Genomic DNA, 23,759 nt, shown 5'->3' with positions numbered 1-23,759 from the left:
ATTCACTCCTTTGGGGTCAAGTGAAGCATGCCTACAGCATGCACCTGGTGGTGGTGGTGGGATGAACCTCCAAATGCACATTACCCTACCCAAGGGGAGCTGGCTGTGACACATGTGGCTGTCTGTGATGTTCCACAGATCCCACCATGGGATGGGTGTGTCACAGGCCTCACAAACACATCCAACAGGCAAGTACTCCCCAGGTGGTGTTTGTTGCAGATCAGGACAGCACACACTTGACAATGCAAGAGATACCATGCTGGGGCAACACCACACCAGGGGCAGGATAAAGCCCAGCAACCCGAGTTTTTGCTCACCCTGTATGGCCTCAGAACATATGTGGGTAGATGCTGAATGCGACCATCTCGCTGAGCAGAGATTTCGTAACTGACCAGGATTACCTCAATAACAATACATGGGGAGGGAAGAGCCAATCACTGAATACACATCCAGCGGCTTGTACAGACAATGTGGTGTACAGAAGACTGACTCTGCAGCATTGATCAGGGGCCCAAATCCTTCTGTTTAGGGCACAACACATCAATGGTGTTAGGCTGGTAGCGTCCACCGCCAAAGTGTTTTTACCCCAAATAATAGATGGAGCAGCAAGAACAAAGTGGGGTACAGACAGGTCCCTTGCACACTGTGCACAGTAATCCAGAGGATGGTGAGTGAGCGTTCTTGTATCATGTGTACCCTGGGTGACAGAGTGGGAGTTCTGGCCATGAGCATCCTCCCTCCTTCTGGACCCACATTGAAATTACATTTTTCAATTGACAGCCATCTGGACTTCCAGAGGAGGCAAGCCATTTGTATTTATTTTGTATTTATTTATTTGTATAGCGTGTCAAACCCAGGGGCAACTGAGCGCTGTTCTTTCATTTTATACAGTTTTACAATTTATCAGCTATTTGTAAATAAATAGTGATATTACAGGTTAATAGTCATAGCAATGGAAACAATACACATATATGTGTCAAACCCAGGGGCAACTGAGCGCTGTTCTTTCATTTTATACAGTTTTACAATTTATCAGCTATTTGTAAATAAATAGTGATATTACAGGTTAATAGTCATAGCAATGGAAACAATACACATATATGAGAAATACTAATATAGGGATCATAAGTCGATACAGATAATGGCATAGAATATACAGACATATATACAATTGTGATCGAGGTAATGTGTGATATGGGTTAGTGGGAAGGTTGTGATCCTGATTTAATAGCCAGGTGTTGACCTTATTACGGTAGAGATAAACAATTGGGTACTCCCCTATTCTTGTTAACGGGGGTCGAATCTGTACTCTGGGGAGAGTCGTATGGTGAAAACACTGTGAAATGACAGATCGACTACCCCTCTCTAGAGGTCCCTTTAGTACAACTGGCAGGAGGATCGGAATCTACTGAGTTATTTGGTAGATTGAACACCCATTTCCGCTTTGACACTTCTCTATATCAAAAACATTTCATTAAACAATTCTCTTTTTAAAACAATGTAAAAAACATATCATCATTTACTTAATATTCAACATTCACCAATTTCATACAACAATTTTACTTCACTCGTGGGGTAACTTCATTTACCTTTTCTTAGATAACAGGGAAGACCATGAAGGAAGGTTCTGCCCTCATGGAGATGGGGAGTATGTTCAATTTTTTTGCCGCCAAGACTGGGAAGCTGACCTCGCCTGCTCGTTGTTGGTTAAATCGAGGTATGGTGACGCAATGTGACTGGGCAGATCTGCTATGTCGCACTGATGTGTGTCGTGATATAGTGTCAACGGGGGTATAAAGGTGTCTGGTTGTGGAGGCATTTGTGTGTTATTGAGAGTGATTTGAAGTCTATCCTTTGCTTGATATTCAGCCATTTTAAGTTCTGTCTAGATGTTGTAATATGATGTTTCCTAGGGATGTTGCAAGCTGATCTGACTGCATTATTTTGCATGACATGCATTTTGTTAATGTTGTATTGGGATGTTCCTAGGTAGAGCGCATTACAATAGTCTAGCTTCGATAGTACTAAGGCTCTTGCCACTGAGATACAGTTGGTAGAGGATAGGTATGAACGACAGGCTGTAATGAGCTTAGATGTGTATGATGTAGCTGAGGCTAAGGCATTTGTTTGTCTCATGAGGGACAGTGTGGAATCAAGGTAAATACCAAGTGTTTTCACATCGTTGGCTACTTTAATAATGTTACCGTCAATATTAAATGTTTTGAATGAAGGTCCTAACTTATTCAGTTTAGTTGGAGAGCCAAGTAGGAGTAGTTTGGTTTTGTCATTGTTTAGACATGAACCATGCTTGGCCATCCATATTTGTATAGTGCTGTATATGTCATTCAACTTTTTACTATCTACAACGTAGTCACCGGTGATGGGTATGAGTACCTGAGTGTCATCCCCATAATTAGTATGTGTGACAACCAGGTAATCAAGTATATCAAATAGGGGATTGGTGAATATATTGTAGAGTGTTGGGGACACACAGGAACCCTGTGGGACTCCGCAGGAGACTGGCGAGGGAGAGGCTGATGCATTGGGTGCGAAGACCCTCTTGAATCTATTGCTAAGGAAGGATTTAATCTAAGCGTTAGCTTGATTAGAGAATTGAGCTGCAGATGACAAATGTTTACATAGGATTTCATGGTTCACCAGATCAAATGCTGCAGATAAATCAAGTAGTAGGAGAAGGGAAGACATTTCTTAATCTTTTAAGGCTTGGATTTGTGTCTTTAAATCTATGAACGCAGTTTCCGTCCCCTGTCTTGGTCTAAAGCCTGATTTTCTTAAACCCAGTACATTATTTGTTTCTAAATACTGCTATATTTGGCGGTATGCTGCACAGTGCAATATTTTCAGCAAGAAGGGGACCGTTGTAATGGGTCTATAGTTAGATGGGTTGTTAGGATCTAATGTAGGTTTTTTCAATAAAGGGAGTACCCATGGATCTTTCAGATTGGTAGTTACAATACTTAATTCAAAAGATGCATTAATGAATGTGGTGATAAAGGGAGCAAGTGCAGTGGTAGCTTACTTAATAATCGTAGCTGGGCAAACATTACCCTTACAGTTGGTTGGTTTGAGTTTGAGTATGATTAACTCTACTTCTTTGATAGACAGATAGATAGATAGATAGATAGATAGATAGATAGATAGATAGATAGATAGATAGATAGATAGATAGATAGATAGATAGATAGACAGATAGAGGTTTGAAGTTGAATTGTGGCAGGATAGGGTTAGGGGTAGGTGGTGGGTTATGTGGTAAGACATTATTTATAAGATTTTTCTTAGATATTTTAATAAGTAGGAGAGTAATTTTATCTTGTAAGGCATTCTGTACATTGGTGCATCATAGGGTATCCTTGGTACAGGAGTCTGGTGTGGGAGCAGGTGATTCCAGTTCTTTGAGGATGTTGAACAATTCCTTTGTACTGGAATTGGCTTTCACTATTCGGTCGTTGTAGTTATCTTTTTTAGCCTGGACAATGGCTGTTTTGTAGTTGAATGAGGCTGCCGTGAAGAGATCTTTGTTTTGTTTAGAGGGGAGGTTTTTCCAAGTAGTTTCCGCAGAGCGTTTCTCTTTCCTAAGTAACTTTAGGTGTGGCGTGTACCATATGTTAAAATGAGCACGGGGTTTCGATTTCTGTGATTTAGTGGTGCTATTTTATTGACATTAAGGATAGTCTCATTATATAGATTTACTAGATATGATGGCTCTGAGTGAATGGTCGTGAGATGAGTTATAGGTCGTAGTAGCGGTAGCAAGTTTTCTAATGTGAGATTACGTTTACTTATTGTCATAGAGGCAGGGGCTTGGGATGGTGGAGATTGAAGTCTGGCTTTATCTATGGAAAAGGTGATTAAATGGTGGTCAGTCCACACGCAAGGTGCGTTGGCCAGTACCTTAATGCTTCAGTTGAGGTCTGCCAACCAGTCGAGTGTGCGTCCTTTGTTGTGTGTTGGACTAGTAATGCGGTGAATGAACCCCAGATTAGAGATGGTGTCCTTAAGGGAAGATGCTTTAGGGTCTTTAGGGTCATTAAGCCCCAAGTTAAAATCTCCTAGAATTATGATTTGGGACTTACATTTTGTGTTAGTCGATAATAGGTGAGAGATGTCATCGTCAAAGGTAGTGGTGATACCGTGGGGTCGGTAAATCAAATGCATGGTAATGGTTGATGTGGCAGATGTGGATAGTTTAACTGAAAGTAGTTTCATGGAAGGTAGATGCTGATTGTGGATCATTCTTAACTCTAATGCTGTTTTATAGATAAATGTGACTCTGCCTCCTTTAGCAGAGTTGGCCACTCTGTCAGAGCGTAAAATGGAGTAGTTATCTGGTAAGGCTAGTGCTAGTGACGGGCCAGAGGTAGGGTTCAGCCAAGTTTCGGTGATAGCCATAATATCAAGGTCATTAATGGACAAGATGAGAGAATGTCTAGTGCATGTGCTTGGAGAGATCTAGCATTAATAAGCCCTACTTTTAATGTATTGGTTTTATTGCTAGGTAGTGGAGACTGTGTTTTACAATTGTTATCCAATTTAGTGGGTTCTGTGGTAGCACAGATTTTACTAGATGAAGTAGGATGGTTGTTTTTAGGTTTAAAACTATAGTGTTGTGGGAGTCTAGATCCAGGTCTAGGGTTTCTCCATAACGTGGGGCATGGGTGTGTTATGGGGCGAGGATGTGTTGTAGTTTTTTGTAGAGGGCAACTTGTTGTTTCGTGACCAGTGGTAGGACAGTCAGGTGAGAGAGGTAGTTCAAGTTTACTAGCATATGGCATTTCTTTGGCAGTTAAGGCTGAGTCATCCTGTGTGGGTAGTAGAGGAGGGAGCCTGGGAGGAGCATATGTATTGCTGTCAAGACACGGTTTTAAGAATGTCGATGACTGTATGTCAATTGACAAAGGCAGGTTGGTTGACATCACTATGTTAGTGGTGCGTAGATAAGAGGCCATGTTGTGTGAGATGGAAGTCTCGAAGATGAAGTTAGATAGTGATAGCACGTTCAATACCTTGAAGAGGCCTAGGTATAGCATGTAGTGTGCAAACATCCTGTCTACTGCAGCTAGTGTGGTTTAACTTTCGCTTACACAGAGCTAGATAAGTATGGTAGGGATAGGAAAAGAATGAGCTAGGCTAACTCAGTATAATAATGCAACAAAAGTGGTACAGTAGACTAGTATAGGACGAAGTGCAGAGAGGTCGAATAGGCTATGTCAGCTATTCATTAGTGATTTTTTGTACAATGGAATAACAGGCTCATAGAATGGACTGGTGACAAATTAAGGGCTAATATGGCACAGTACAATATCATGGGTTAATGCATCAACAGTGCAAGCTAGGGCAAGATATAATAGTAGGCTAGGCCAGCAATATAGGCAATGCAGGTAGTGGTCCAGCATTTAGCATAAATGTGGGAATCAGCATTACAGGCTAAGGTAAAGTGCAATAGTACGCTAGACCAACTGTAAAGGCAGGGGGTAGCAGGCTAGTCTAACATTTAGCAAAAATAGAGGATCAGCAGTGTAGGCGAAGGCAGTATATGGTATGAGCCTAGTCTAGTGGTGCAGGCAGAAGTTGTATATAGAGTAGGCTAGTCCACATTAACTAAAGCAAGGGTATCAATAGACAGGGCATATAAGCAGGTGAGGTAAACAGGCAGCATATATTCTCAATACAACAATGTGTGTGCTTTTGCTCAATCATGGGGTTTCAAGCATGTATGAGGTTTACAATAATAATCAACAAATGGCTCGTGATTGCAGAGAAATGGTCATGGGCATAGCGTGCCTTAGCAGCAGTTCACATGGTATGCAGGTTCCGTGTGTGTTAACAGGAAGATGGTCCGTATTCACTGCAGAGTAGGTTACGCTATCAGTAACTCAAGTTTGTGTTAGCAAATTGTTTACAAATTCATTACATATGCAAGGCGTCTCGAATCGTGAGAACGTGGGTTACATGCGCTCCTCTAAAGCACATGCACTACTGCATGAACAGCTAGCAACTAGGTTTTCATCATTTGTGCAAGCCTATGAGCTTTTGACAGTGGATCATACAGTGTAATCTGATGTATCAGGTGCACTGAGCAATAGTAGAAGGGACTACCTTTTCAGCAGCCGAGCCAGGGTTGTGGGCCTCGCTGCGCTCCCATGCGCACAACAGGCGCAGAACAGGGCCTTTCATGCAGGGCCTTCTCGTAAGAGGGCCAGCTTTTTCCGCCTGCCGGCAGAGGGGTTGTAGGTAGTAAGGTTAACATTGCCTAGCAACAAATGCTCCACCTCAACCTCTCTCCGGGAAGGTCGGCGGCCATCTTTGGGGCAGGCAACACGTTTGGACAAAGGCTGCAAGCCTTGGGCAATCGAGATAATATATTTCCAAACAAACGTGCAGGAGAACTTAATCAGATGACTGCTCACCTATGTATACTCAGCAGGAAACAAACAAAAAGGTGATCGGGTCGAGGCTTGAACAGCTGGTGCAGACACTTGCAGCTGAAGTGGGATTCAGCGTTGGTGTCAGCCAACTGATGCAGGAAGCTGATGTACGTTCAACAACTTCATCAGCTGCAATGGCAGCTTAGATCAGTTGGCTGCCTCAGAGTTGCTGCGTGCAGGAATCAAGTAGCTGCTGAGGGAGCTGAGGCAGGCAGGGTTCCTGCCCACTCCCGATCTGGTGGCATGCAGGGGTGTCATGGTATTAGTTTTATGACGGTACGATAACCTTCTTGCCAAATGACGGTATATCATGGTTATCGCGGTATAGCAGGTGGAGTTAACCAATCTTAACAAATATTTTCTAAAAGGTCATAAATTGTGAGATTTATCATCACAAACAAACAAGGCACCCAGGGCCAGAATTGGGCTTTTCAACATACTTTCCACTGAAATGCCACCCCTTGCTTCCACCAAACACAAACACATGTGTGGAGAGGAAGAGGGGGGAGAGCCCTGCTGCGACTGGCAAAGCAAACAGAATAGCTTTTCTTAAGTGGTCATTTAGGCTTTTAGCTCCCCCCACTGGCTATTGGTGAAGATGAACATGTTGCCGTATTTATAACCTGCATGCCACAGATCAATGGCGGCTGATGGTAGTATAAGCTTGTGACATACTCGCACACGCACGCTCTCTTTACATTACAGCCTTTAGTTTACTTGTGGGCCAAAAGGTGTTCAGTAATCACAGACATTACCCTTTGGTATGACAGCAGGGAATACCCACAGATATGATTGAATTTTGCAGTGTGACTTATTATATGTTAATTCAATGATAGAACCAGGGAAATCCCCCATTGTCATATGTTTAGCAAACATTATACATTATAAATATATAAATCCAAAAGCCGCCAAACCAAAGTAAACCCTTTTCCTTCTTGGCACTGTATTTATTCTTCCTATTGCTAACATATTGATTTTGTGTCAGGCACGTGTCGTTTATGGAATGGCATTAAAAACTGCTCCAACTGAAACTACTCGGCAGATGGCACATCCAACAGTGCAAGACCAAGACTGCGCAGCACTTGCTTACTGCAGCTTTCCAAATCAGATTGAAAAGCACACTTAACGGTATAAACGGTATACCGGTATAAACAATGTGATGGTTATTATTGTTCAGTTCAGTGGTTCACGGTATCTTTAACGGTATACCGTTATACCGTTACATCCCTAGTGGCATGTGATGCTAAAATGCGCAGAACAGGGCCTTTTCATGCCGGGCCTTCTCGTGTGAGGGCTGGTTTCTTCCGCCTGCCGGTGGAGGGGTTGTGGGTAAGTAAGGCTAACGTTGCCATCTGGCAGTGCAATGCATTCCAATGGTCCTGGGCAGGAATGCCCATGTAGCACCCTGGCCAAAGCATAGAAGCACCCCCTGGGCAGGGGCTACAGCAGACCCATATGTGATCTAGGCACACACGGGTCATGGTTGAGGAGGTGCCCCAGTGGTGCTCTGCCCGGCGCGCATTTGTGGTTTTCCCTGTAGGGAGGGGCAATGACCCCAACAGGATGCCCCAGGTACGTTGCTGGTCAGGCTAACAGTTAACCCACATTTGCGGCAGGTTCTTAGGGGAGGGGTGCAGCACACCCAACCATCATAGAGCTCAATCTAGGGCCCAAACTAGCTCTCACAATGATCTGGATAAGGAGGCAGAGCCCCTGGGCTCCTGGCAAAGAACAACCTCCTCTGTGTGGCCCCAGGAGTGAACACCCAGGTATTTTTATGGTTCAGGGCGGTGGCTGCGAGTTCCTTGGCAGTGAAGGCAACTGCTAAACACGCAGGTCCAGTAGCACACCTCAGGCATGCAGAGGGCACTTTGCAGTAAATCATGGTTTTCAAGTTTCACAGTTCCATGCAGGATTAATTGTCACAGTCCTTATTGTATTCCACAATGCATGCCTAGGTGAGCAGGCAAGGAGGTTTGACAGGCCATGCCCATACCTCTCCAGATGGCATGACTCTGAGGTGTCTCAGCCAGTGGCCTAGCCATCCAGGGGTGCTAAAAGAGCCATTGTGAACCGCCTCTCATGCAGTGTGCCAGCACCATTGCTCTGCAGATTTCCTCACAGGGGACCCAGCCCACTCTGGAGGGTAAAGCTCAAAGGCATCGAGGGATGGCCTGGGGTGCTACACCACCCCCTTGTGTAGACCATAGCTGTCAAGTTACCTTGTTCCACATGGGACACCTCAAGCGTGTAAAGTTAATTTACTTTCATGCACTGCATGTCTATGCAAGCTGAGAAACTGATTTAGGGTAAAATTCTGTGAATGGGAGCCAGGTGTGTACTTTGTGCTGGTTGGTTCATGGCACTCAGGGGAGCACAGAGTATGGTGACACTGTTGGCAGGCATATGTTCACTGTGTTGGGTGTATTTATGTGCATTGGCCTGAGGTGATCAGGTCCAGCTGCATGGGCATGTGGGTGACATGCAGATGGGTGCTTGCAGTTGTTGCATGGCACTCAGGGGACAAAGGGTACAGTGTCACTGGGTGTCTTGGGAGGATAGCTCAGGAAAGCTCAGGGGCAAAGCACTGGCCTTGCAGGCAAGACGATGCAGAGCATCACAGGTTTAATCCCTGGCTCTGTGCTTAGAAACCTCTGGGTATTAAGCGCATTATAAATACCCAATTACAATTTCTTGCTGTTGTTGCATGGCATTCAGGGGGGGTGCACACAGTGGTGGTGTTGTGGGTGGGGATGCTGTGCTGTCACTATGTGGGGTGTTTTTCACTGCATTGGCCTAAAATGAGCAGGTCCAACTGCATGGGTGTGGAGGGAGACATGGAGATGGGAGTCTGGTGAGTCATTGCTTGCAGTGGTTATATGACATTCAGGAGGCAAAGGGTACAGTGTAAATGGCCCTCATTGCAAGGCAGGCGGTGGACCATGGTGCTAATAGCACCATGGTCCATGCCGGATTCCGCCATGGTGGATGGCGGAATTACCGCCTCATTCCAAGGTGAGTGGGGGGGTAATTCCCCATTCACCATTTGCCCTTCCTCATTCCCATTTTTGCCCCATAGGGCATAATGGGGATGGGGAAGGCGCTAATTACGGCACCGTAAATTACGGTGCCGTAATTAGCACCAAGGTCGCTTAGCCCCTTGGACTTTAATGCCTGCAAAGAGCCGACGCTCTTTACGGCGCTGTTAACCCCTTAACGCCTGACTTGCAATGAGGGCCAATGGGTGTAGGGATATGTTACCTGCTCAGACTTTGTGTTTTGCCTTGTTCTGAGGCATTATGCTAGGGGGGAGAGTTTCTGCTATGCAAGACACAGGGCCTCATTCCGAGTACGGCGCTAGCCAATGGCGCTATTAACGCCTTGGTTGACGCCGTACCCGGACCGGCAGCGCCTTGGTGGATGGCGGAATTACCGCCCCATTCCAAGGGTGGCGGGGCGGTAATTCCCCAATCCCCATTTACCCTTCCCCATTCCCATTTTTGCCCCATAGGGCATAATGGGAGTGGGGAAGGCGTTAATTACGCCACCGTAAATTACGGTGGCGTAATTAACATCAAGGTCCCTTAGCGCCATGGTTTTTAACACCTGCTAAAAGCAGGTGTTAAAACCTCCATGGCGCAAAAGGAACTCGGAGTATGGCGGTAAGGGATTACCGCCACCGCTCTCGTTAGCGGTGGCCGCTACCCCTTACTGCCATACTCGGAATGAGGCCCACAGTGCTGTTGAATGCCTGCATGCCACACAGCGGCTGTGTAGGCTTGTTTGAACACCTATAGAGAATTGCATTGCTACATGATTGGGGACAGCTGGAACAGACTCTGAAGATCTGAGGTCAGATGGGCATCTTTCTTGAACTAAACTTGCACTTTCCCAGTCTGTATGACTATTGGTAGGGAATGGAGTAGCCACTCCACCTGTATATTGAGGTGAGATATTCCTAGGGTGGCCAGATTCGTCCTCACAAGTGTTTGTTCCTTCTTAAATTATATGCAGTGCCTTTCTACTACTTCTAGTCCATGTTTTCAGTAAAAATTTCAAATTGTGTGTTACAGTTCCAAATATTAACAAGTAATAAAAAGCATTAATGCCCAAATTGTTCTTATACTAATTTCAACACAAAATTTTCTTGTACACAATAAAAGCATGAGAACAGAGTCTGGTATTTGTGTCCCATGGTTCCTTTGGGCACTTATTTCAATTACCCCAGAAACCCTATCGAGAGGCCTCACTGTCTATTGTTAAACATTTTGCAATATGGCACACCAGCCAGTACAAGGCAAACTCTCTGACTCTGAATTGAGGCAATAGCCCCAAAAAAACCCTTTTATTATTGATTCGTAATTATAAACATATTTACCCAAAGTAGGCAGGCACTGGCCACAGTAATTTACATTCGGTAAAGACATGCTTTGCTGTCTGTAACATTCCTGTTGCTTTGCAAATACGACATGCTTATTGGGCTAACAGTATATTAAGGTAAGCACCCTTGAACACAACAAGTGGGAGCTGATTTACGTGCAATCTAAGTAATAGATTACACTTGAGCTCTGCCGGAGATAGGTTTCAGTTTTTAAGTAACTGTGTGTAACATTTTAAACATATCTGTAGGTTTGCAGGGTCGATGAATGTACAGAGTTATTTACCCAATACCATCGCTCAAGCTTCCTCCTAAATACGGAAGTGATTACAGGTTTCATTTATTGTGTTTTGTGCTTTTGTGTGATTGACACAGATGCTGTAGTTTCCACTTGCTATGACTGTGTCAGTGATTTGTAAACTTGATTTGATGGCTATGGACACAGACAGTTTGCCTCTCTCAGACACGCATTCTCAGGGTGTTGTTATGGGCAATGTGGATTAGCCAAGATACATCATTGAAGGGCACCAGGGATGTGTGTGGGATGTTTTTACCCATGCATCCAAGCCCTACCATAAAACTGTGCAGTACTGGCCTGGAAAACATCATGATGGCCAGAACTCCCCAGAGAGTGCACAGGGAAAACATGAAGAATAGGCTGCCACCCATTTTTGCCTATGTTGTGAGCACAGGAGGGCACTGCCTAAAACCACCATTGGGCTACACACACAGTAGCCTGAAACCATTGGGAATGGCAATGCTGATTGCCAAAAAGCAACTCAGAACTGTGGGGAATTAATTTTCTTAATCCCAAAAATGGTTGTATTACCAGTACTCACCACTATCAGAAAGCCGGCGTTTTAAAACCACCAGACTTTTGTGTAAAACTGAACAAATGAAACAAAACCAGACCAAAGAAAGACTTGCTAAGAGGTGGATACAATGTAAAACTATATTCTGAAATGACTTGAAGGAAGTAATTATTTAATGTATAGGTAAAAATTGTCAGTTTGATTTGAATGTAGAAAACTGGGAACAAAAAGTGACATTTAGCTGAAACCTGGCTTAATGAAACTGAATTCTGCCTGACAACTACCCCCGACAGGAGTTGAAACTGGATCAACAGCCACTCTTCCCAGGCCTAGCTGCATCCTGACGCCCCTTGCCAAAAGGAGTTGACACCTCTCTGATTAGATTAGGGGTGGAGCACCTGGGAACTGGAAGGGACCGAACAATGCAACTTCCTTGACTCAGGCAAATGTTATATTGGGGGCGTCGTAAAATAGCTTCCTCTTGGGAGAAACTGGAGGGCAGCTGTGCCTCTGTGAACAAGCTGGCTTGGGGGAAGTGGATAAACCAGTTATTCCACCATGTGATGTGGGAAGCCACAACCCTTTTTGACCAGGGCATAATTTAAAAAAAAGATGGATAATTCATAGTACGGACTTGTCAGAATTATATAAGTAATACCATTATTCTTGTGATTTTTCGGTGCACATTTTAAGAGGCGTTAGGACCCTGTGGTGTATTCTGGGGGGTTGCTAGCGGAAAATAGGGTCTTACTCCAAATGTCTGCATGTTAAAAATCTGACATTTCATCAATTAATGTCCATACTCCTTGCGCACATGTGTGTAATTTTGGGTAAATGTCCGATATTTCAAAACCAGTTAAAAAGCGAAAAATGTTGTCATTTTTGAATGCAAGCCCCCAGGAAGATCAGAGGCGGACAAGCATGGACCATAAGGAATATATAATGTGTACATGTAATTTCAACAAATTGTGTATCTGGGAAAGATGTATTTGAATCAACTATAGATTTGTGGGCAAACTGACCAGGGGAGGATCCTCTGACCCATAAACAGACCTCATCATGATGACAATCCATTTCCTTCCCCCAATCATGGGAGAGGGGAGAATTGGGCCAATGACAAGCAGAGAGGGGCAGGCTTAGCTAGGCCCAGGCACACACCCATTTTCAAAACACATAAAAAGAGACTGCTGGGACAGGTAGAGACATTCAATTCCATTTGCTGCGGAGCATGCTGACCGACGACTTTACATCCAGAGATCCAGACTTCAAATCCATCAATCTCCAGAACCTGTAGCAGAAATTAACTCCAGAATTTGTAGCAGAGAGACCTGAATCCACCATCTGAATCCTCTTCAGCAGGCCTCAAAACTAACCAAACTATTCAACAGCCGGGCGAGCTGTTTGAAGTTTTGCCGAGAATTTTTGCAAGAACCTGTAGCAGTACCCAGAAAGCAGTGTTACATCCAGAATCCAGAGAGGCTAGACCAGCAGAGCTGACCCAGATCGCTGTGAGCAGAACCGGTGCCTGATTGACCCACTGAGCAGACAGAACCGCAGTCGGACATGTTGACCAGATCCGTGACGAGGCCTAGTTCAAATTTATATTGTGAGTACCTAGCAGAACTGTGCAGAACCAATCTCTTAGTTAAAATAATCTAATCCAAACTATTTTAACCTAAGTAGAACTGCCTCCTAGAAATCGTGTCATCTGACATTTTTAAAGCTGCACAACTGTCACCTGTCAATTCTGCAGCTGCAAGCTGTCACCTGTCATTTTGAGTTTACTTTAAATCCGAAAAACTACCTTTATTTAATCGTCCGTATCTCTGGAACCGTTTGGGCTAGGAACGAAATTTAACTTTCATCTGAAAGCTTAGAATCTAGGCTTGCCAACGGACCTAGAACCTTCTCACTCCCTATACTTTTCCCGTAATCGCGAAACACACACTCGCGAAATTTACCGCGATTTGCGATTTGGCCCGATTTCTTCATCTGTAGAAATCAGCAGCTTGTTGCTTCTCTTTGTTAAAATCTGTTTGCAACCTGGTAATAACTCATAGGGCATTGCTAAAGTGAGCCTGAACTAATACCAACAAGCATCTCTCACTCACCCTGAACCTCTAGATGGAATTAAAAGCAATTTTAGCACCTTTTCACTTCCTTGCAAACCACATTAAAGTAATTTGCCTGTGTTTAAAACTCATCCCTGTTTTCTCTAAGCTTGCTGGGGGAACTGGAACTGTGCATTGCATTATAAAGTGTGATTTGTGGGATTCTTGAAGACTGTGTGCTCTCCTTCCAATTCTTGTATTGCATAGGGGGGGAGTGAATTGTCAAAAGAAAAAGTGATCATATTACCTTTTGCTAAAATCATAACACGTTATTTCTGTACTGCATTTTCTTCCACCTTGCATTTCCTTGAAACCATCAAGCATTTTCAGCTACCTCATTCTCTACACTACTCCTAAGTAACCAAATCAGTGTACCCCTGTAACATTATCCATTGTTGATCACGGTGGTATTCTGAAGTGTGATATCAGTTATCAATTTATTTATAAAGTGTGATAGATATATATTGTTGAATTGTCCAAATAAACCTTTTAAATTTGCAAAACAAACCTACTTCTTGGCTCAGTGGGGTCGGGGGGATTCTAAGAGGGGAGTGTTATACAAGGGTTGTCATCCAGAGTACTGAAATGGATATAAAAATACATCAATAAGGGTTTTCCTCAGCATCCCAGACTAGGCATTGACTTAGCTGTAGTGTTGATTGAATATCGCTTACATGTGACATCACTGTGTGTGCTCCACAGAGGCTGCTATTCAGGTAAAGTAGGTTTGCACAAGATGACTGTGTGTGTTTTGTCTCAGTGCCCCTTTTTCTGCCAAGGGGATGGGTAGTGCCTGTGGATGAGGCTAATGCCCCTCCTGCAGCTCTACTGGTATGCCACAACATGTGGCAACATTGTGCACGACACAAGGTGTCCCAATGATCTTGCATACTACTGTTCGGGCATATAGCAATATGTCACCAGATTGGTCAAGGGAGCGGAAACGTGACTTGGGCACCCTAAACGTGTGCTGCACTTGCCCCTAGCGGCTATGTGTGCTGTGTTACATCTTACTTCAAATGGGGTGGCAGGATTTGTGAATGGCATGAGCAGGAATGGTGAGAGTGCGGGGGGCCCTCTCCCCTGAAAATGTGGAAATGGTTGTTGTTGGCATTGATGTCATGGTCTGTTATTTTGTGTGCCATGTGACTGCTTGCATGTGCGTGATAGTTGATACACACCGATAACCCAGGAGTTGCCAAAGGTTTCCGATGTCAGGACCTGGTATAGTGGTGAATGGCGGAAAAAGAAGCTATCATGTGTGCTACCGGTGAAATTGTAATTCACATGCAAGATGACTCCTTTGCATCGCAGATGACCTGTGTATTAATTGAATGCCAATCCTGTAGGTTTCATTACATGTGCTTGGTCGCTCGGGGGCTGTAGCACAACATGCATGCAATCAATGACTCCCAGTACCTGTGACAAGTGTGCTATGACATTAAACTCCTGGCACACTCTGTGACTTGTCTGTGGTGTGTGAGGCACGTATATATGCCTACACACACACATGATGTAATGCAGTGCAATACCTGGTGTGTGCCTGCGATATGCCCCCAACAATGGCAGAGGTGTGCTGTAATGAGCCCATAGCTAAAAAATGTATGGCTGTCAGCACCTTCTCCAGGGGTGTGAGTGCATGGGAGCAGATGGTGGGTGATGCAAGGTCTTCCTCTCACTGCCTGACCAGGTCTAGGATGACATGGGGAGGGGATCTGTACCTTGCATACACCTCGTCACCTGGCATCCCAAAAAGTATAGTGCGAGGATGGAAATTCCTGTCCCTCACCATCCTCCTTTGCCTCCTTTTTCCATGAACAAGTACGATCGCTGCCACTACAGCTGGAGTCATCCTGGAAGTGCAACATTGAAATGGTGTGCATTACGTGCTTTTTTACATATCCTTTTGGCTTTGTACCTTGCATCGCGTATCATGTGGCATTGAGATGATAAGTTTTGCATGTCACTTTCGCTCTGGGAAGTTGCAGTTAGTAATCATGGATTGGGTTATGTTTGTGCCTGACTGGGCGTATTAATTTGTTATCTTTGTGGTGGCCTTTTCCACACTTCGCACAGTGTGGAAGGGCCGGCGCAAAGTAGGGAAGGACCAGCGCAAAGTGAGTGCAGACCAACGCAAAATCCGATCCATGAATCTGCAATAAGTGTTTTGCACGCAGGAAAGTGCAATTTTTCAGCGCAAAGTGCCTTTGCGGCATGCACATCGTTCCATTAATCAGGCCCATAGTCTCAATGCTTCTAGTCAGACAAAATACATCCTGACAATCATCTAAGAATTACTCTTTGTGCAAAAAGCTACACAATTGTGCTGTAACCTCTGTTTCCAAGATTGTACTTAGGAAGGGGAGGCTTGAAATTGGTTGAAACTGTATTAGCTGGAAAAGATCGATCTACTGTGCACTTTTTTTAGTAATGGCGAAACTATCACTTATATAAGTTGGATTTGTAATATGCCTTTTTGTAAGGAGGCATTTTTAATGATTGCCAGACCTTCAGCTAGAACTACCACGTCTTCCCTCACAAATTTGCACGGAAAAGGAGTGGATCATGAATACAAAGGACTTAAAGACTTCATACTTTGATCTGCATCAGCCTCAGGTGGAACATGAACATGTCTAAAACATACGAGGCCAGGCATCACCAAACATTTGGGGTTTGCATCAATAGATTTCTGTTGCTAATCAAACAGTGCAACCTAGCGCTGGCCAGATGTGTATACATTTTCAAGTACTGCAGAAAGTCGAATGAGCTCTTACTAGAGAACTAAAACATGTATCAGGTGTCTTTGGGCTGGCCAGCATAGTAAAAAGAAAGACACCCAAAACCCCTAGGAGACTCTCGTCAGATGAAGGCCATTCCAGACATCAAGGGCATGAGTAGAAAAAAAGGTGCAGACTTTTCAATCCAATATAGTGGCATTGATGTTGGCTATTTGACAAACATCAGAAAATGGCACAGTCGGTGTGTTGTAGAGTAGATGAACCCAATATCTTTTGTTTGAGTCGGGATGCTTAATGGCAGATTTTTTGCATTCTGCTAAGCAGTTAGAGTCACTGGCCCTCATTAGGACTCCGGCGGAAAACCATGGTGCTATTAGCACCATGGTCGATGCCGGAGTCCGCCATGGTGGAATGGGGAATTACCACCCCATTCCAAGGTTGGCGAGGCGGTAATTCCCCATGCCACCATGGCCCTTCCCCATTCCCATTTTTGCCCCATAGGGCATAATGGGAATGGGGAAGGCGGTAAGTACAGTACTGAAAATTGCGGTACCGTACTTACCTCGAGAGTCCCTTTGCGGACCCCAGCTTTAACACCTGGTCTAGACCAGCTGTTAAGGTCGGGTCCCGCAAAGGGACCTCGTAGTAAGGCGTTAAGGGTTTAACGGCACTGACACCTTTTACGGCGCCATTAAACCCTTAACGCCAGGGTCCTAATGAGGGTCACTGTCTGTATTATGTGATTGGTTGCCATCATGCTGTCACTGCTCCAGTGGTCACATAAGGGATGCCCTAGGCAGGACCCCAGTCCGTCTTCAGCCCCCAAAACGTGCCTATTGTATACACTGCCCCTATTTTCTCTTTCCCCATATTTCCGTTTTGCTACAAATATACTGTGATGTAGAACTTGGTCAAGCATCAGAACATACTTATCTGATGTTGTTTAGTTACAGTACGATTCACTAGTTTTTAAAGGAAATGCAGCTCTGTGATCGGGCAAGAGTTTGCCATATCCTATGCATTTAGGGTTGAATTTTTCAATCGAGGATGAATGACTGCATTCATCCAGCTGTTGGGTCGATGGCCTGAGTGATTTCCCATTCTCTCCAGCAGTGCAGGCGTTAATGTCAGGAGGCTAGATGTAGCTGTAGCTGCCGGGGAGGTTGGTGCACTGCGAAGCGGTGGATATAATGGCACAGTTTACCCTGAATATAACAACACAAAGTTTCATTTGATTACTGATGAACTTAATAGTCAGTAAGGCGTACGTTCATTTTTAATTAATATGACAACGGAAGAGCATCAGGTACATAGCCCAAATGAGGTTCCCTTTCAGCAAGAAAATGATTTAACAATAAATAGGGAAATGTAGGCAAGCATACATGAATACTCTGAGTACTGCGTATCAGTGGGCTGGCTCCAAGCTTAATGGGGTCGATTCTGATCAACCTCACCTTGGAAGACGAGGTCTGATTAAGGCGGTGCAATTAACCCAAAGAAGTCACAGCAAACATTATGGAACACTTCTCGTTGAAAACCCCATTAACTGCCTAGGTTATTCAGGCAGACATGCCATATACTGCACCGTAAATGGCACGCGAGTAAAATAAATTGAGGTTGCTTGTAAGGTCAGAGACTCTTCCCAGCAAAGGGTTGGGAATATGAGCTAATGCAACTAAAGAATGCAGTTGTTCTAATAATTCTTTGTTTGCTTGTATAGGATTATTGCAATTTATATTAATCAGAAATGTAAACATATATACTATATTCATCATAAACCTTTAAGATTATAACATTGAACTAAAATAGCAATATGTACATAATTCTATAAAAAAAAAATGTGATGTGTAGTTTTGAAACACATTCAACATTTTAATTGTTTTCATTATCACTTACAAATATAATGTGATCGAGTGTTACACATTAGAAACTCTTGCAAAGGTCTTGCACCCATTAGCTGCAGGAGCAAATGGCTGCACTGCATTTCACAAAGTATACAAATCGATGCGTGCCCGTGAGGACACCGTGGCCCTCATTACGACCCTGGCGGAGAACCATGGTGCAATTTGCACCATGGTCCATGGCGCTAAGCTGCCAACTCCGCTATGGTGGTTGGCGGACTTACCGCCCCATTCCGACCTTGGCGGGGCGGTAAGTCCCCAATCCCCATTTACCCTTCCCCATTCCCATTTTTGCCCCATAGGGTATAATGGGAGTGGGAAAGGCGTTAATTACGCCACCGTAAATTACGGTGGCGTAATTAACAACAAGTCCCGTAGCGCCATGGATTTTTCCGCCTGGAAAAAGCAGGCGAAAAAAGCACCATGGCGCTACGGGAACTCGTAGTCAGGCGGAAAGGTACGCCATGCTTTACGCCGGCGTAAACCCCTTTCCGCCAGGGTCGTAATGAGGGCCCGTGTCATTTGTACCAGACTCTGGACACACATTCGTGAAATGAAGAAAAAGGTTCTATCATGTGAGAACCTTGACACAGCAGAGGGTCGGGGAATTTAGATTACACATTCCATGAATGTCTTTTGGCATTTGGGCTCACAAAGATCCCACCACATAACGTGCAGGTGACAATTGATTCACTGATGCAGACTGACTGTGGCAGAGCTCACGGGTCCACATTGCCTGCTGCAATTGATGCTGCAATCCGAATGATTTGCCAAACATGTATAGGTCTCTGCTATTTTGCTGCAGCTGTACTAAATTGCGCAGGGATAAACGGGGTTTTGTGGTGGTAAATTGCATAGAACGATATGTTGCATTTGTATTGGCATTTTTGTGTTTACATTTCAGGACATGTCTACTATGTATTTGAACAAAAGAGAACACATGGCGCAGGAAAGTTACAATATGTCACCTAGTGACGAACAATCCAGCACTAACCTACAAACGTACATTACCTGTTTAGTTCACATATTCTAATACCTGTTGAAAGTTACGACGTGTTTGTAAATACTTTTATACTTTTAGACATCATAGAGCACATTCCCCAGCCGACTCCCTTCAAAGGATGATATGGTTTGTTCATATCCAACAACTGCTCCTTCCAAACATCACTTAATCCTTCCTTTGAGCGAGTTTCCAATTCCCTTTCCTTGAGTACACAGGGCAGGGATTGCATGGTGTGTCCGGCCCAGCCAATCAAAGCCCACGGGCATCTCAGAACTTTCCATAGCTCTATAAATGAACCAGAGCATTTCCTTTTGCTCTGTGAGTTTTGCTAGAATGTTAGAGGGACGAAAAATTGAAGATCCTTACTGCTCTGATGTCTTGCCATCATTCTTTTCATGAGAGGAAGTGATATATAGGGTGTTGGTGGTGGGGGGTCTGTGGTGGAGGATGTCCTGCCCATTGCCATTGAGCATGGTACTTCATCCGAAGGGTAACATGCAAATCTACCTGAGGATGAGTCTTGTCAATGTGGAGAGTGGTTGATAGTGGGAACAGAAGCAGAGGGAAGAGGAATACGCATGGTGAGGAGAAGACCGAGAAGCAGACTATGTCAGCTGTAGAGAAGACGTAGGTCACTGTTGGGCATTAGGAAAGATGACATGGCAATGGCAGCTAAATGGCTGTGGCTGGAGGAGGCGATGGGAGAGCAGCCTGCAGTAGAAATGACCAGCTGACCTTTTGCTTCACGCGTTTGAATGATGGCAATTCAACCCCAACATGCAAAGTTTTTTTTTTTAAGAGGATGTTCTTGTTCAGAGCTGTAGGGCTAGATAAGAAAGAAAATGCAGCTGTGAAGTAGTATGGGGAGGAGAAGGAGATCCAGGCAGTACAAGTGATCTGCTGTCGTTTTTTATTTAAACTTTTGAATGAAGGCACTCAAACCCTAGCATGCCACTTCGTTTGAAGAGAAGGAGGGTCTTGTTCAGATTTGCTGTAAGAACTTTAAATGCCTTGTAATCTGTACGGGGGCATACACACACCATTAGATGACATCCACAATATCTGCAACACATACAGTGGAAGATCCCTTTACTTACCAAGTCCTAACCGAATGTATTGGATTACCAAATGATTTCTTAGGGGCAGCTGGCAAATGGATAAACATTATTTTGGGAAGTATGTCAAATGCAAGGATTACATCCCAATTCTTGAAGCAGGCAAACCACCCTGGTGTCCTAAGGAGCTGTCAGGCTGAAAAGCTAAGCAGGTTCTTCTAGGGATTAACCTGAGGACTTTCAGATGGTGCAGCGATTATGGAAAGAAGCTAGGAGTGGAGAAGAGACAGTGTTTGTGCAAACGTCTGTTGAATTGTATGCAGCATTTGGCCATTCGACCACTGCAAACAAACTATAACATCACAATGAAAACAATGAACATTTATGAATTAAAAGTAGAAAATACAAATAAGGATGGCGAAGACTGAGTTGGATCAGGTCGGCTGGGGGGTTAGTGGGCGAGGAAAGCATGGGGTAGGACAGGCTAGGAAGAAGACTAGATGAGGAGCCAGGCTCTCTGCCTTGGCTTTGATAAGTTGAGCCAGGTAGTGATCGGATTGCAGGAGCATACAAGTTCTGTTCAGATGGTGGGCAACATGGAGGGTCTATTTATCCGTTTTTTGCTCATTGACTCCCTTCAATCTCGGTCCATGGGCACCTGACTTTGGCCATTATTCAGAAGCATTCTGGTGCTATACTGTTTTACATTTCATGATTGGCCTTATTTCCAAAGGAACTGCCTCCTTTGTTCGTCCATCTTTGTTATCCTGCTGTCCCTTTATGGGTCATTTTGAAATACTGGGTTTTGTCACATTGTCCTGTTCGCTCCTGCATGTATATGTTTCAATCCTCTGAAGTGGGAAAATCGAGATCAAACTCCTGCCCCCTCAACCCAGGCACATCAACAGGAAGAACAGCAGGAAGAATAATGAGCGCACTATCATGTGCACCAGGATCCAGTGCACCCATGCGTGACAAATATGCTGAAAGACACCCACTTCACCAACATTGCAACCTACATGCTACATTAGCCTCAATGCAGCAATGCCAGAATCTACAAAACACAAGAATTCCTGTTTAAAGGCTTGGCGATGCTTATATGAATTATTTCAAACAAAAGAGAGAGATAAAGGGGTGTGGAGCGCCAGCATACCCTCAACGTAAAGGGGTAAACCCTTGAATCTTTGTGACAACAAAGCTAGTGCTACTGGTTGTTGCTCTCTCTAGGTGAACCATATTCCTGTCCCATATTCAATTATAGGCCCATGAACATGCACTATTCAAACACAAGTTTGTAGAAAAATATATATATTTTATTGATAAGTTACACACGAATTTTAAGAACACCCACGGTATAAAATCACTGTACGACTTGTAGCTCATACAGTGAAAGTCTAAAAAACCAGTTCACAGAATTTTTTGCACAAGCTTAAACCCTCCTGTTGGTAAGCTAATAGATTTAAGTTCATCAACTTTAAAGTGTACTGTGCTGTGTTACATCTCACACACGTACATGCCTCACTTAGCACACCTCACTTAAACTCATTCCAATCACTCTCATCTTCAATCATTATCACCATATCATTCAACACACACAACTGATGCCCGACATGTTTCTTTCCGTCTTGACATATAATTGTAACAGATGTTCGGAAATTCTTCAGGGGCTTTTCTAGAAGGATTAAATAAACATGTGCAATAATACTGTCAACATTTTTATGCCACAGCTCAATGAATGGCTCCCAAAAACAATCTTGTGTCAACACTTCTTGTTGAAATCTTAATGGTTTCTTCTCCTTAAAGGTTTGTAGTCCCTTAATCGTCCATTAATCTGGAAGGGAATCACCACCTATCGAGGAGCAACAAACAATAAGGAATAGGAATATTAGTGACCTATTCAACTGCTTAGCTCCAGAGACCACCATTCTTCACTAATCACAGTCATGGTTCAAAATAACCAAAGCAACCGTTTGTGGTCAGGAAAGCATGCTTATATATTAAAGGGCAACCAACTATAACAGATATATGGCTGACTCTATTGCCATGTTCACCAGACGAAAGGTGGGGAGAGAGATGTTATAAACCCCTTCCTTCCCTAGTTAAAAAAACATTAATTTTAATGTCAACCACTCACCCTTTTGTTAACTGGAAGTCCACTGATTCTGTAATTATAGTAATGAAGAAGGGACCCTCTCACTCCTGTGAATCGTAAGTTCTCGTTGGACTGAAAAAGATTTATTTAAAGTGAGAGAATGGCCTATTATAGTATATACAAATGCCAGTTGGTAATCTAGATTTAGCATGTTTAGCTTATATGAATTAACCTAATAAAATGGTACAATGTAAAGCCATGTTTCAGAAAAATTACAGCCAAGTACACTTGTCTCACTGAACACCAGCTGCAGTGGGGATTCATGCTGAGTTCAGCAATGCGCCTCGCAAACCCAGGAGAAGCCCAAGGTCTTACAGTGAGATAAGATTCCTTTCCTTGAATGACAGTGAACTCTGGCAGACAAGCATTTTTAATTCTTCACAAATACGAGTAAGTCAGAGCAGAACACCCAGGGCCCAGTGTTTTTTCTCTGGGAACGAAAGACAATTTCGCAAGACCCACACATCATTTGAAACATAATTGCAACAAGAATGGCTCAGCTCTGGCCAATGAACGCTGAGGGCCCAGGGGCGAAAAGCCTGTTCAAGCTAATACTAATGGGAATAAATTCACAATGCAACCATTTTAGAATTAGGTAATGGGGGAGGAGCTGTTAAACCAGCCCACTGACACCAAAGTCGAGAGGTCCAACGATCAGGCGTCCTATAAGGACACTATAGGTTACCGATCAGCTTAGCAGCCAATCTCAGGATGAGATAGGTTTCTGGGAGCTGGTCCAATTCTGTGATGTCAGCCTGCAGTGTGTTACAAAGCTGGCTTGCAAGCCAGCCCCGGGGGAGACAGTGCCTAGATTTTTGCTGTGCACGAAGCCCTCTGTGTGTTTTTTTGCTGCCCAGAAATAAACGCAGTTTGGAACATGTTGCTGCTTGCTTGGAACTCTGTTGCATTTATTTGGGCAAAATGGGAGGCGTTGGGGCCTCCAATAGCTGGGACGCCCAGAAGCCCTGGTGGGGGTCCAACTTCTCCCCAACACCTCTTCATTTAATGGTTGGGGTCTTTTGTTTAAATATAATCTGTGCAGCTATTCTTGATTAAGTTGATCCAGTGATCCGTTCTGCTCATTATTCCTTTCCTCTTTTTTGCTGGTTCGCCATTCCTGTGCCCTGTACAGGAAAGGTGCCATGTCCATTGATCTATATGGA

Source organism: Ambystoma mexicanum, chromosome 10 (genome assembly GCF_040938575.1).
Source record: "Ambystoma mexicanum isolate Mex_15411 chromosome 10, UKY_AmexF1_1, whole genome shotgun sequence".
NCBI lineage: Eukaryota > Metazoa > Chordata > Amphibia > Caudata > Ambystomatidae > Ambystoma > Ambystoma mexicanum.
Note: the sequence above shows the minus strand (reverse complement) of the source record.